At 42.8% G+C, this 16,282-nt stretch overlaps 1 long non-coding RNA gene and 1 pseudogene across 1 annotated transcript in view; both read left to right on the top strand.

The window, feature by feature from the left end:
* Nucleotides 1-16,282, top strand: part of LOC132237190 (uncharacterized) — an 81,126-nt gene that overhangs the window by 20,443 nt on the left and 44,401 nt on the right. The window contains exon 3 of the long non-coding RNA XR_009453478.1: nucleotides 1,545-1,662. This is a non-coding gene — a long non-coding RNA (uncharacterized LOC132237190). The remainder of the gene's footprint in view (nucleotides 1-1,544; nucleotides 1,663-16,282) is intronic.
* On the top strand, nucleotides 711-1,454 carry LOC132236519 (mediator of RNA polymerase II transcription subunit 21-like; annotated as a pseudogene).

Genomic DNA, 16,282 nt, shown 5'->3' with positions numbered 1-16,282 from the left:
TGCTAGTCATGCAGGTTAGACCTTAGAGGAGGAACAGAAAAGGGGGCCAGAAAATAGCCCTTAAATATTAAGTACCCAGGACAACGAGGTTCTGACGGAATGAAATATATCTAGGCCTCAGTTGTCTTTCAGCTCTAGGACCAGAAAAGCATCAAAACCAGACAAGCGACACTGGCTGACATCAGGACCAGCTGTGTTGATTAATGACCCCCTGGCCTGGCACCGACCAGTCAGTGGAGACCATGACCCTGAGAGAACACACCTGGGAAGGTGATGAATAATCTATTGGGATAATCCCCTGAGACCTACAGATAAATTACCCTTAAGACAGAGAACCCAGTACCAAGCTCTCCCTGGAGCACACCGGCACCTTTCCTCACCCTCTTCCGCTGGAAGCATTGCCCTCGCCCTCTTGCTTCTAAGTTTGCCTCTGTAACTTGTTCTCTAAGCCCATGCAGCTCAGCTGGCTCACTTCTTCCACCACTCAGCTCTTCCACCTCTGTGACTTCCTAAATAAACTTTTGCTTGTATTTGAGTCTTAGCTCTGAATTCTTCCTTAGCCAGAACTCTGGGGACTGAGGTTGCTGAACAGGGGTCCATTTGCTGGTAACATTTTGGTGCCATTTTCACCACCAACAGAATTACATTATTTATATAGTGTCTTTCAACTCTAATATATCATTATGTAAAGAAAAATCATAGTTGCCTTTCATTCAGGAGAGAAACATGGCGGACCGGCTCACGCAGCTGCAGGACGCTGTGAATTCGCTTGCAGATCAGTTTTGTAATGCCATTGGAGTGTTGCAGCAGTGTGGTCCTCCTGCCTCTTTTAGTAATATTCAGACAGCAATTAACAAAGATCAGCCAGCGAATCCTACAGAAGAATATGCCCAGCTTTTTGCTGCATTGATTGCACGAACAGCAAAAGACATTGATGTTTTGATAGATTTCTTGCCAAGTGAAGAATCTACAGCTGCTTTACAGGCTGCAAGCTTGTATAAGCTAGAAGAAGAAAACCACGAGGCTGCTACATGTCTGGAGGATGTTGTTTACCAAGGGGCATGCTTCTAGAAAAGATACAAAGTGCACTTGCTGACATTGCGCAGTCACAGCTGAAGACAAGAAGTGGTACCCACAGCCAGTCTCTTCCAGACTCATAGTGCCCATACATAGCATGTGGCTGAGAAAAGAACTGTTTCAATGCCATTAAGAATTCTGTATCAGATTTAGATGTAGGCCTTGCCAACAGTTACAGAAACATTAAGCACTATAATATGTTATCTTTTTCGCTACTTTTAATAGTCTTCTATTTTCACTCTTGATAAATTAGCTTGTAAAATTGTGATTGAATCAGCTTTAAACCATCATTATATCATTTTTTATTATCTGAATGAAATTGAGGCAGCTATTGCATTAATGATTATAATTTAATTAAACAACTGTGCTATATAAAATTCTGTTGTGAAAAAAAAAAGAAAAAAAAAGAAAAATCATAGTTGAAGTTTTCAGGAATATTTAAACATACAGTTTTCATTGTTATTTAGGTATGGCAAGGCCAATAAATCATGAGATGACTGCCATGAAAACGGAAATTTATTATACTCACAGATCCTGAGAGGAAAGGGCACACCCCATCATGAGGATCACACAAGGAAGCATGGGGTAAGTCAGAGGCAGAGGGAATAGAGGGAAATGTTGGCAAGAGCCTTGACTGTGGTTTCTACAAAAAGAAACCGGTGAGGAAGGGTAAACAGGTTTAGGATTCTCTAATTCAAATAATTCCAGTGGGGTCTGGAGCACAGGGGCTGTCCCCTGGTTGTCTGGTAGCCAGCCCTGGGGTGATTCGGGCAGGGGAACAGCTGCCCTGAGTGTGGGAGCAGGGAGGAGGTGGTTGGGCGTGTGGGCTCTGGGTTGGTTGGTTGGTTTGCAGTCCCTCTGGAGTCATCAAGGCCCCGATTTCAAAGCATTAAGATACAGAAAATAAAAAGACATGGTTAACACAAGGCACTTTTTAGAATATCAGTTCTTTTTTGCATTTCATTTAGGTCCATACAGTGTCTCTTACTGCTATGAATTCCTTTGATTATGGGGAGAAAATGTAAGCAACAAGTAATAATCTGTTCTTTTCCAAATGGGAGAGCGCTCAGACATCTGAAAGAGATATCCCCTAAACACTCCTATATTGTTTTGATTGTAATAACAGCAATTTGGATCTAGTTGTCCACTGTTAACAACAAGTTTGTGATCTGTTATTGAATACTTCAGAATATTACTCACAGTTTATTGTTGAGACTGCCAAATCCAACCAATCAGTTTATGACTGTCCATTTGGTGGCTAGACATCATGATAATCTTACCTAAAGAGAATGACAGTCAATATCATAGATTATTATATCTTACTAGAGGCCCAGTGCAGAAAATTCCTGCACTTGTGGAGGGGGGGGCATCCCTCAGCAGTCCTGGAGCCCTCAGGGGATATCTGGCTCACAGGCCTCCGCCATCGCCCCTGCGCTCACCAGCTGTGAGCCGGCTTCTGGCTGAGCGACGCTCCCCCTGTGGGAGCACACTGAACACCAGGGGGCAGCTCTTGCATTGAGCAGGATCAGGCCAAAACCAGCTCTCTGACATCCCCCAAGGGGTCCTGGATTGCGAGAGGGTGCAGGCCAGGCCGAGGGACCTCACCTGTGCATGATCGGGGCGGGGAAGGGTGCGGGAGGTTGGCCAGCCGGGAAGGGACCACAGGAGGGCTCCAGGGTGTGTCTGGCCCATCTCACTCAGTCCTGATCCGCTGGACCCCTGTAGCAAGCTAACCTATTTGTCGGAGCGTCTGCCCCCTGGTGGTCAGTGCATGTCATAGCGAGCAGTTGAGCAGTCTTAGCATAGCATTAGCATACTACGCTTTGGTTGGTTGAATGGATGACTGGACGACCGGGCACTTAGCATGTTAGGCTTTTATTATATGGATTGCTAACTCTTTTATGACTTTTTTTTAAAAAAAAGAGATTCTTTGCAGAGAAAACTCCATCATTGTTTCACATGGTACTTCCCTCTTTGTTTTTTCTTTTTTTTAATCCTCACTTGAGGATATTTTTTAAATTGATTTTAGAAAGGGAGGAAAGGAGGGAAAGAAACATTGATGTGAGAGAGAAACATTGATCAGTTGCCGCACATGCGTGCCCTGGAGACCAGTAAGTACATCAGACTAATATGGTTACTTTAATTAAGCACTGAGGTTTTTAGGATCCAATAAAAGAAAGGAAAAAGGACAATTATCGACCTATTTTGAATGTTATGGTAGATAATTAGTTTCAAATTGTAATAGCAAAAAGTAATTGACACTGAATAATTGTTCCTCAGGGTGTTCTATTACAGTACTTGATTATTAATGGTAGGGCATGAATATTCCTGAAATACAGAACACAGTGGAACAGAACATTGAGTTTTGTATTGAAAATTACAATTTTTAAATTATTGAGAAAGATGAAATGATTGTTTATAGTGTCACCTTAGTCATAAAAAACACAAATCTAGTCCTGGTTTTGTGGCAGAGTACTATTATTTTAGTGGTTGCTCACCTATTGTATCACAGCTATATCTATTTATCTATGTTTTATATATCTCAACACTTAAAAAATCTAATTTTTGTATAAATATTTTTTTCTTATTTTCTCTTAGTCTAAGATGTCTTTTAATAACTAATTAAAATGTTAAGTTGTGTGAAAAAAGCTGTTATTTGTTCTATGGGCTATTTATGAGTGAAAGGATATTATGGGCTTTCTTGGTATGTGTTTTAAAAACATCAAATCTTTTGGTTCCTGTATAACTTCTTACATTTTCAAGTGGAAGACAATAGAAAGTTACTTGATTTCCTTTCTCCCAGAGGCCAATAGAAAATGGCTGTGAAACTAGAAATAATGCTATTCTACCTAAGCTGGTTCTGGGTTTCCTACGATGCTCATGAGATATAGCTGAAGAGATGCTTCACTTGAAAAGAAAAAGGAACTGGCTCAGTCCTCTTCTGGTCCAACTCCTATCAACAACTTCCCCCTTCCAATCTCTGCTCATCCATCTGACCCTTTGTTTTGGTGGTGGGAGAGGAGCAGGAATTAAAGATCGTGCTGTACCACCTCAGAAATGGGGAGCAGTTACCCCTAACGTATTGGTACTATGATTTACTCAGCCTGTTTAATAAACCCATACCTGTGCCCGGTAGATGGGCAATGGTGAGAGGAGAGGCAGCCCTTGCCAAAATCACCAGGCTGGAACAGGGAGCTCACTATTGCCAGGAGAGTGAGGTAGATGCATTCTGAGGTAACCATTCCTGCTGATTCTCTCGCCTGCTAGCTTCTGCATCTGCCCTTATATAGTCCTCATGTGCTCCTTCCTGTCCAGTTGATATCCCTGGACATGATTTCTTGACTGCGTAGGCTCCAGTGGTCGGCAAACTCACTAATCAACAGAGCCAAATATCAACAGTATAACGATTGAAATTTCTTTTGAGAGCCAAATTTTTTAAACTTAAACTATATAGGTAGGTACATTGTTATTAACTTAATTAGGGTGCTCCTAAGGCTTAGGAAGAGCCACACTCAAAGGGCCAAAGAGCCGCATGTGGCTCGCGAGCCGCAGTTTGCCGGCCACTAGACCTAGTGTATCAGTCTTCTCTCCCATTTTGTTGGAAAACTAGCCTTATCCCTTTCAGGCTAGACTTCCTTCATTGCCATTACATCCTGGGGTGACATTGATTGAGTTGTATAAAATAATTCAACACTCCTCCGGCCTGGATAGATTGTAATGAGTTTTAGGGGTTGTCAAATTTCAAGGCTCTGTTTCATACCACACATACTGCAAAGTGCTTAATAATTATCCATGAATGAGTAAGCTTTGAAAGAAGATAGAAACCATTATGAAATAAACGACAGTTATAAGTGAGGCTTATTCAGAGAAACATTATTTTTAGTATATTTTTAACACCAGATAAATGTCAAAGAAACCAATTTAAAAAATAGTAAAAACTGCTGAAATAGCATAAATTCACATTTATAGCTGTTGCAGACAAAATGGAAATGTTCTTTACATGGTTGGTCTGTGTGAGAAAGTGTTTCACAGGGCTACCAAAATTCTATCATAGGATGTCGTTTTGGATACTAACAATTTTCAAGGTTTTTTTGGTGGATTCTTTAGGGTTTTCTATATATAGTATGTCATCTGTAAATAGTGACAGTTTTACTTCTTTCTTTCCAATTTGGATGCCTTTTATTTGTTTATATCTATATAAATCTATATAAGTCTGTTTATTTTATATATATATATATATATATATATATATATATATATATATATATATATATAATTTTGTCAAATTTTCTGCATCTATTGAGATGGTCATATGATTTTTACCCTTGGTATTGTTGACGTGTTGAATCACATCAATTGTTTTGTGGATATTGAACCACCCTTACATCTCTGATATTAATCCCACTTGATCATGGTGTATATCCTTTTTAAAAAATATATTTTTAATTGATTTCAGAGCGGAAGAGAGAGAAACAGCAATGAGAGAGAATCATTGATCAGCTGCCTCCTGCACGCTCCCTACTGGGGATCAAGTGCACAACCCAGGCATGTGCCCTGATCAGGAATTGAACTGTGACCTCCTGGTTCATAGGTCTACACTCAACCACTGAGCCACTCCTGCTGGGTGGGATGGGCTATCCTTTTAATGTATTGTTGAACTCAGACTTCTAGTATTTTGCTGAGAATTTTTACATCTATGTTCATTAGGGATATTGATCTGTAATTCTCTTTTGTTTATGTTGTCTTTGTCTGATTTTGGTATCAGGGTAATGCTGGTCTTGTGGAATGAGTTTGGAAGCATTCTTTCCTTTCCAATTTTTTGAAATAGGTTGAGAAGGATAGGTATTAATTTTTCTTTAAATGTTGGGTAGACCTGTGAAACCATCTGGGCCTGGGCTTTTGTTTGTTGTGAGTTTTTTTTTTATTACTGCTTTAGTTTCATTGCTAGTAATCAGTCTGTTCAAATTCTCATTTTCTTCCTGGTCTAGCTTTGGAAGGTTATATGTTTCTAGAAATTTTTCCATTTGTTGGCATATAATTGTCCATAGCATTCTTTTTTTAAAATTTTTAAAAAATATATATATTTTATTGATTTTTTACAGAGAGGAAGGGAGAGGGACAGAGAGTTAGAAACATCGATGAGAGAGAAGCATCCATCAGCTGCCTCCTGCACACTCGCTACTGGGGATGTGCCCGCAACCAAGGTACATGCCCTTGACCAGAATAGAACCTGGGACCCTTCAGTCCCCAGGTCAACACTCTATCCAGTGAGCCAAACTGGCCAGGGCCATAGCATTCTTTAATGATCCTTTGTACTTGTATGGTATTGGTTGTGATCATTCCTCTTTCATTTCTGATTTCATTTTTGGGCTCTCTATCTTATTTCTCTTGATGAGCCTTGCTACTGGTTTGTCAATTTAATTTATCCTTTCACAGAATCAGCTCCTAGCTTCATTGATAATTTCTATTGTTTTTCAAGTTTTTATTTTGTTTATTTCCACTATGATCTTTATTATTTCTTTCCTTCTACGTACTTTGGGTTTTGTTTGTTCTTTCTTTTCTGTTGCCTTTATGTGTAAAGTTAGATTGTTTATTTGGAATTTTTCCTACTTCTTGAAGTAGGCCTATATAGCTATGAATTCACCTCTTATAACTGCTTTTACTGCATGCCATATGTTTTTAAAGCTGTGTTTTCCTTTGTCTCAAGGTAATTTTTTCATTTCTTCATTGAACCATTAAGTGTTTACTAGCATGTTGTTTAATTTCTGTTTAATTGTGCGTGTTTTTCCAGTTTTCTTCCTGTATTTTCTAGTTTCATGTCATTTTGGTAAAAAAAAAAAATGCTTAATATATCTACTTAAATTTATTGAGGCTTGTTTTTGGCCTATCCTGGAAATGTTCTATGTGCACTTGAGAAAAATGTGTAACCTGTAGTGTTTGGGTGAAATGTTCTAAAAATATCTATTAAGACAGTTTGGTCTAACGTGGCATTTAAGGCCAGTCTGAGATTATTTTGAAATACTTACAGAATAGTGAGGTTAAAGAAAAAGCAAGACAGTAGTTAAAATAGCATCTAATTCGATCTATCCTTGGGAATTTTGACCTATTACAGGGGCCAATGGTCAGAATAAGACCAGATAGGGAATTAAGGAATATACATAAAATACATTACATAAATCATGCATATCATGTGGCACATAAAAATCATATCTTATAAATGTCACATGGCTTGAGAAATTATCCAAGTGTATTTACATGCGGCTTTGAATTGTAACCACCGAGAGTTGGTCAGGAAAGAGTAGTCCCCAGACACTCAGCGAATTAACACTGGAAACAGATGGTAGGAGCAGTTTGAAGCTGAGCCAAGCTCTTTAGATTACAAAGCAATCTTTAAACTCATTTTGCTATCCATGGAGAGAGAGACGTACATCATACCTATTAACTTACCTAATTGTCCTTAGCTAGCAATATGAGGTTCAGCCTTGTACTCTTTTAACTTTCATTTGATAGGCCTTTGATATGGGATATAATATTAAAAAGATGTCTTACAGTGGGTTAATGATTTCTGTTCAATATCTTTAAATTATTACTTCAAAATAGCAGAATTCATTGAATAGCACATATCAATTTGCTTAGCATCTTGGTCTCTGTAGAGATGGCTGATGGCTTCCACTCTCTCCTCTCTTTTTTGAAGCCACATTAATATGCTGGGTAACAGACTCAGCTTTGAACAATGATGAAAGGATATTATAAAACCTGTGAATCTAAAAGGCTAGAAGGAACACCACTGATTAAAAAAAAAATTGTCCTCCAAAAACGTCTGCAGCTTGGGTATAACGTGCCCATTTTAGTGAACATATTGTAAGGAGTAAAATGTAGGAAAAATCTAAACTAGCATTTCCTTTTCTTCCTCTGCTTCTGCAAGAGCATATCCCCCCTCCCTACAGATTTGCTGAGCAATTCTTTTTCTTTTGTTCAATAAATGTTAATTGCTGTTTAAATTATTCTATTTATAAACAATATGGGGTTTCTTGGGCTCATGATACAAAGCAGTATTAAACTGTAGTCTAGTAGTGTAGGCAAGATCATGGGAACCAGAAAAAGGCCAGGCCTTTACACTAGCCAATAGTTTTTAGTTGAAAATATTATTTTGCACACATAGAACACTTACAAAATGTACTTGCTTATAAACACAGTAAAATCCTACCATTTAAAAATTCTATAAAGCTCTAAGTAGATAAAAAAATAGAAAAAAATTCTAATTGATATTAATAAGGCATTTTAAAACTGCAAACAGCTTTCTTTATTCAATGTCAAAGCTAATTCTCTGCAAATACAGTACAATACAATATGACACTTTATATATATTTCTGCTTTATATTTTTTTTAAAAAAGAAGCCACCTATAAATACTACTTTCTTTTGCAAAATAACAAACAGAACAAAAAAATTTTAATTACAGTAAAACATAAAGTAGTTCTCAAGTGGAAAAGTTATCATCTCTAATGTGCTGAACAATTTTTCTTTATTATAAAAAACTAGTGACCCAGTGCATGGATTCATGTACATTGAAAGGAAATTAATTAGAAGGTAGCCAGTGGGGTGGGACTGGGTGAGATGGGTCAGACACGCCCTGGAGCCAACCTCCCACAGTCCCTCCCTGGCCAGCCGCAACTGGGGTGGCGCCGTGGCTCAAAGGGCGTATGCGGAGTGAGTGGGGTCCTTCTGGCAGTTGAGGTCCCTCAGCCTGATCTGTGGGGTTCGGACTGAAAAAGGTTCTCCAACATCCCCCGAGGGGTCCTGAGCGTGAGAGGGCACTCTGCAAAGTTGCTGTTGTACAAGGTGTGGAACACAAACGCAAGTGTGCAGATTCGGGGCCGATAGTGCTCCAGCAACAACATAACCCACAGCCAAAGGTAGAATCGCATGGCTCCATGAGGAATTGGGCTTCCTCTCTGGTTTCGGGGTGCGTCACCCGAGAACCATCGCTGCCAAGTCACTGCAGCTTGGCAGCTCCTGCATTGAGCATCTGCACCCTGGTGGTCAGTGTGCATCATAGCTACCAGTCGGATGAACAGTAGCACATTAGCCTTTTATATATATACTGGTGGCCCGGTGCATGAAATTCGTGCACAGGGGAGGGTGTGTTCCTCAGCCTGGCTTGCACCCTCTCCAATTTGGGACCTCTCGAAAAATGCCTGCCAGTTTACAGGGATCGGGCCTAAATCAGCAGTCGGACATCCCTCTCGTAATCCAGGACTGTTGGCTCCTAACCACTCACCTGCCTGCCTGCCTGCCTGATTGCCTCTAACCACTCCGACTGCTGGCCTGCTCGCCCCCAACTGCTCCCTTGCTGCCGGCCTGCTTGCTCCCAAATGCCCCCCCTGCCAGCCTGATCACCCCCAACTGCCCCCCGCCCCCTGTTGGCCTGCTCACCCCTACTTTCCTTCCCCACTGGCCTGCTCATCCCCAACCATCAGCCTGCTGGCCTGCTCACTCCAAACTGACCCCTGCTATCTGATCACCTCCAACTGACCCCCACTAATGGCCTGCTTGCCCCCAACTGCCACCCCTGCTGGTCTGCTTACCCCCAATGGCCCCACCCCCCACCAGCCTGATCACCCACAACTGCCCTCCCCTCTTGACCTCTAACCGCCTCTACCTCGGCCCTGCCACCATGGCTTTGTCCAGAAGAACATCTGGAAGGTCTCCTGGAAGGTCTCCCAGTCTAATTAGCATATTACTCTTTTATTAGTATAGATACATTTGTCTGTAAATATGATTATGATTGCAGGTATGAGTAGGACCAGGTAAAATTTTATAGAATGGGCCTTTTATTACAGACTAGGGGCCCGGTGCACGAAATTCGTGCACTGGGTGGCGGGGCGGGGGGGAGTATCCCTCAGCCCAGCCTGCCCCCTCTCACATACTGGGAGCCCTCAGGCGTTGACCCCCATCACCCTCCAATCGCAGGGTCGGCCCCTTGCCCAGGCCTGATGCCTCTGGCCTAGGCGTCCGGCCCGGGCAGCGGGGATCTGCAGTGGCAGCGGGGGGTGCCGCGATCGGCGGGCTCCACCCCTGCCCCTGCAGGACGCCTCTGGCTGAGGCGTCCGGCCCGGGCAGCGGGGACCCGCAGCTGCAGCGGCCCCACGATCGTGGGCTTCGCTTTAGGCCCAGGCAAGGGACCCCTAGCTCCTGGGACTGCCAGCTTCGACCGTGCCCAGCTCCCATCACTGGCTCCACCCCTACTCTCTGCTATCACTGGCCAGGGCGGAAAAGGCACCTGATTCTCCGATCATGGCTGGGGGGCAGGGCAAAGGCGGCCCCAGCTCTTAGCTCCCCACTGGGTTTCCGATCACTGTCAGTGGCAGGGGGCTTCTTCCTGCTTTCCCTTTCGCCTCCCTGCATTGTGCCTACATATGCAAATTAACCGCCATCTTGTTGGCAGTTAACTGCCAATCTTAGTTGGCAGTTAATTTGCATATAGCCCTGATTAGCCAATGAAAAGGGTATCGTCGTACGCCAATTACCATTTTTCTCTTTTATTAGTGTTGATGGTTTGCCATGTATGCATTTTTTTCTAAAGAAGTAAAAATTACTTTAAAAAATGTTTCAGGAAGACTTTGAGAAATTTACAGTATCTGCTTTTCTTCCAAGAAAGTTGTCACTTTTATGCCAGAGTGAGAATTATTTGTATGCTTTGTATGTCAGCATTGGGCCTCTGTGACTGGGGGGCACTTAGCTTGACTTGAGAGTAATTATCGTGCTCACTGGCTGGGAGGGAGGGTGTGTGGCAGAGGAGATAAATACTCAGTTCTGGATTATTCATAGATTGCTGACTTTCTGGATTGATTGTGCAAGCCCCTCCTTTTATTGATGTCCACCTTCTATTGTCAGACATCTACCCTGGGAGAGAAATGAGATGAAACTCTCTCTTTCTTGTCATTGTAAAAAGCATTTGAATTTCTAAGGTGTGATAAGGCCACCCAGCCATCCACAGTCAAGGTACACATTTTCATGGAGGATGTTCCCACTCTTGAATAAATTAAAACAATTTTTTTCTTTTAATTTAAACTTTCTTCTATAACTGTTTTCTTGTTACTTAAAAGATAGTTTTTTTTTTGAAACTGCCTCCAAAGTTTTTCAAGCTATATATGTCCTTGGAATTAATTTATAAATAAGAATTAAGCCCGGCGGGTGTGACTCAGTGTTTTAGCATTGACCTATGAGCCTGAAGTCACAGTTTGATTACAGGTCAGGCCACATGCCCAGGTTGTGGGCTTGATACCCAGTACAGGGGCGTGTAGGAGGCAGCCAATCAATGATTCTCTCTCATCATTGATGTTTCTATCTCTCTCCCTCTCCCTTCCTCTCTGAATCAGTAAGAATATATTTTAAAGAGAGAGAGAGAAGAGTATATATGTTTGTAAATAAGAAAACATGTATTTGATGCTCTTAGCAAGTTTTATTTTCTTTCATTAAAACTTGTGCAGTATAGGGAACTCCATAGGTTCTCTTAATTTGAAAAAAGTTAGAGGGAAAGGTACTAATTCAGAGTTCCTTGGGGAAATGTGTCACTTATATATTTTTTATGTTTATTTTTTTTAAATCAAAAACTGAAATATTTTCTATTCAGAAAATATATTTGGATCTAAATATCTTCTATAATTTTAACCCTAAAACATCAATTTAAATATTTTAAAAATGGTTTGGATGTTTGCTTTTTAAATAAGTTAGGTTACTGGAGTTCTACATGTTACTGGATCACCTGGGGTAATTTTCTGATTGGAAAATTAAGAATTATAGTCAGAGGGGAGGACATGAGAATTTTTAAAGAACATATTCAATTTACTTTAGAAGCCAAACCTCTCTTATCATGTGACTTGTTTTGTATGTTTGTTAAACTATATTATCACATAAGCATTGCTGCTATTGGCACAAACAATGACAGTTGATTCGGGTCATCTGAATGTCCACTGTCTGTTTTAATTTGTATGTTCGTTTTGACTCTGTCATATGCTCAATCTTCAGTGGAAGTCATGAGAACATATTATTTTTGCCTGCTCCCTACTTTACGTTGGAAATATTCTTTTTTACCCAGACGGACCTTAAGTTTGATGTAAGGGATTGTTTCCGTTGCCAAATTTTTTCTTCCTTGCCAAGTAAGGAAGTTGTGAACTCTTCAGTGATGCCTTCCCCAGGATATTTGCAGATGTGGTTGGGAAAAGTCATTTCATCCCCGACCTTTGCATGTCAGGTGCTGGGGTGCCCGGGCTCCCGCTTGCCCCAATTGCCTCGGGGATCACGCAGCCGGCCTGCGCCCGGGCTCCGGCTCCCCCCCATCACTGCGGGAATCACGCAGTGGGCCTGCCTCCGGGCTCCCTCTCACCCGATTGCCGCAGGGATCACGCAGGGCTCCCGCTCGCCCCGATTGCCGTGGGGATCACACGGCCAGCCTGTGCCCGGGCTCCGGCTTCCCCCCATTGCTGCGGGGATCATGCAGCTGGCCTGTGCCCAGGAACCGCTTGCCCCGATTGCCCAGGGATCACGCAGCCGGCCTGCGCCTGGGCTCCCGCCGCCCCTATTGCGGCGGGGATCACAGGGCCAGTGCCCGGGCTCCCGCTCGCCCCGATTGCTGTGGGGATCACATGGCCTGCTCCTGGGCTCCCGCTCACTCCAATCGCCACGGGGATCATGAGGCCACAGGCCAGCCCAGCTTTCTGATGGCCGCCTTTGTCCGCCCCCATCTCTTGCCTGCCGCCTGGGTTTCCGATCACCATTTTTCCATTCTTCCCTTTTCGCCTCCCATCATTGCAGGATATGCAAATTAGCTGCCATCTTTGTTGGCGGTTAACCGCCATCTTGGCTGGCAGTTAATTTGCATATCGCCCTGATTAGCCAATGGGAAGGGTAGCGGTCGTACGCTAATTACCATGTTTCTCTTTTATTAGATAGTATAGAACTAGAGGCCTGGCACACGAAATTTGTGCACAGGTACGGTCCCTAGGCCTGGCCTGAGATCGGGGCCATCTTCAGCTGCAGGCAGCTGGCCCCGCCCCCCACTGCCACCCACCCCCAGTTCCCCATTTGCCATCGGGCAATCGGAGCCTGCCGTCTGGGGGGAAAGGTCTGAGAGGTTGGCTGACAGGCCCCGATCAGGCAATCGGGGCTTGAGGGCTGGGGGCAGCTCCTGCATTGAGCGTCTGCCCCCTGGTGGTCAGTGCATGTCATAGTGACTGGTTGTTCCACCGTTCGGTCCATTTGCATATTACCCTTTTATTATATAGGATATGCATAGCCCATGTACATGGGCAATAGAGTAGTGAAGACCTGAGGGTGGGAAGGGGATAGGGAAAGGGAAGAAAGGGGGGAAATGGGAGATATCTGTAATTTTATCAACAATAAAAATATATTTTAAAAAAAGATACTCATCACATTTCTAATCCCATGTTTAATGTCTCTTTCCCATTATTTAAGCTTCAAGAAGGTAGAAACACAATCTTGTTTCTTTATGTGTTCCTAGCACCAAGGACAGTGCCTCACACATAATAATTATTTGTTGAAAGAGAATGAATGAATAAGACAACTTTCTTTTTCGGGGTAACTCTTATTCACCTATCAAGGACCAAGGCCAGATGTTATATCCTCCAGGTTGGGTTACAGTCAAATCTGATACATCTTTGGATCCCTAGGGCCTAGTTTGGAACTATACATGATTCATATATCATAGATATTTGTCAAATAATAATAAACTCTTGGCCAGGAGTTGATAATTGTTGAAACTGGGTGATGGGTATATGAGTAGGGTCCATTACACTGCTCTTTCTCCTTTCATCTATATTTAAAAATTTTCCATAATAAAAATTTTATTTGGTTCCCTTTTGACTTCACCACCTTCTGACTGCAAGTCACTTGACCTTTCTGAATCTCAAATGCTGCCTCTGAAAAATAAGGATAACAATCGCGACGACTTCACGAGGATGAACGCATGCGAAGGGTTCAACACAGAGCCTGGCACAGTGTGAGCGGTTGATAAACAGGAGCTGTTATTATCGCCAACGCCAGGTCCTCCCTGGCTCTCCACCTGGACGTTGGGAGAGCTGCCGCAGGAGCGGAGCAGGCTACCCTCTGCCACGGCTGCTGGCTCCCACTCGGTGGGTGCATGGCCCCACGGGTGCGCACAGGAACGACTCCCGTCCAGTGGTGTAGGGTGGCGCGTGGCCAGGCAGGGTCGGCAGAGGTGGGGGCTGCTGGCCCGGGGGTGGGGCTGTGGGCTCACCGAGGCCGGAGGGTCCCACTCGCAGCCCTGGCTGTCTCGGCCCCTGCCACTGCGGCTGCTGGCCCTGCCTCGGGCCCCCGCCGCCCCGGCTTTGTCTGGAAGGATGTCCAGAAGGACGTCCAGAAGATCGTTCGGCTGTACGGTCAAATTACCATATTACCCTTTTATTATTATAGATAGTTCAGCTGTGAAAGAAAGAAGCCCTTTTCCAGCTGGCTAACTTGTTGAAAAGCTAGGCTCTCTTAATGATTGGGAGTCAGGATAGCACAAGTCTGCTTGGTCAGAGTAGGATCAGGTTTGCCAAGATGAGATATATGTTACTAATGAGAGATAAGGAACGCTCAGGTTAATGTGCTGGCTGAAGGCTTGGCACAGCCAAAAGGTTGGGCAGACTAGAGCTGGCACAATGAGTGTGAGAACTGAGATGAATGGGAAGGCTTTAAATGGAATATTGGTTATTGACAAGGTAGAGTGTGCCTCTTTTATGGGTTTGATGCTCCTGAAACTATTACATCCTGCCTGGAGTATTTATTGGCCTTTCTGGTATTAGGAAGACCAGTAGCTCAAGTCTATCTTTTTTGTTTCAGTGTAAGTTCCACTGTGGCAGATGGTTCATCTGGTGGTTTGGGGTGTAAGTTCTAAGAGATAATGGAATGGAACTAATATTTGTTGATTGACCTGATGTGCTGGACGCTGTGCCAGACAGTTGATATTCCCTGACTGATTTGTTTTTTATTCCCTAAGTCTTTAATTATTTGAGATTCTACAAATATTGCTGTTCTTCAGTATGTAAAGACAATGTGTATCATTTCTCCAGTGTTTCAGATTAGAAATCTAGAAATTCATTCATTTATTCATTCATCAAATATTTATTAGATTTTTAGTAGTATTGGTACTATGTTGGCCATTGGGTATAAATAGAGTAAAATAAAAGAAACATGGCCACTGTCCTTATGATTTTTATAATCTAGGCAGACAGATTGACTTTAGTAAAAGGCGAAAGATTTATGCGATCTGAAGAGAAACCAGAGCATGACAGATTGACTTTAAATAAACACACACACATATATATAGCTATATATCTCTCTGTGTGTATATATATATAATATACATATAAGATATGTACATATATATATTATTACAAAATAAACAGTAATTTGTAGTAAATACTGTGAAAGGAAAATACTAGGAAAGGCAAAATTCAGGGGCATATGAAAGACAATAATGAGGAGGGAGACATAATTTAGATTGAGGAGTCAAAGAACAAAGTGACATCTGAACAAAAACCTGAGGCTAGCCAGGAGAGAGCCACCTGAAGAGAAAGGATAAGAAAATTCTAAAAAAAAAAAAAAAAGAAAAGAAAATTCTAGGCAGAAGGCAGGGCACGTGTGAATGTGCTGAGGTGGGAAACACCTCAGGGTGTTCAAGGTTCTAAAAGGCCACTGAAATCTAATGGGCAGGTGGAGAGTGGTACAAGATGAGGTAGTATTTGACTCTTTCTTGCCCATCACACCTAGTTAGTGTTTTCACATGTAGGTGTTATTATTCAGGCACAGTGAGGCCAGCAGACTAGGAGACCACTGCTATGGGAAAGATAGGTTGTGAGGAGGGCACACCATGTCAAATGGGGTCATATAGGGAAACACAGGGTTGGTCAGGAGGCAGCAGGAGGCAGGGGGAACATGGGCAAGACTCTTTATTGTGGTTTTCAAGGGAAGAAATGAATGAGGCAGAGTGAACAGGCTTAGGTTTTGCTAGTTTGAGTAATTTCAGCAGGCCTGGGGCATAGGGCTGCCTCTAGTTGTCTGGTATCTGGCCCTTTGGTAATTAGGGCAAGTGGATAATGGGTCCCTGTGAGAGCCCATGAGAGCCCTCCCTATAAAGGAGGTAGCTGCAGTGTGGGATCTGGATTGGTTGGTTTGCATAT

Source organism: Myotis daubentonii, chromosome 6 (assembly GCF_963259705.1).
Source record: "Myotis daubentonii chromosome 6, mMyoDau2.1, whole genome shotgun sequence".
NCBI classification, from domain to species: domain Eukaryota; kingdom Metazoa; phylum Chordata; class Mammalia; order Chiroptera; family Vespertilionidae; genus Myotis; species Myotis daubentonii.
The sequence above is the reverse complement of the archived record's forward strand: the minus strand, read 5'-3'. Positions and strand labels throughout refer to the sequence as shown.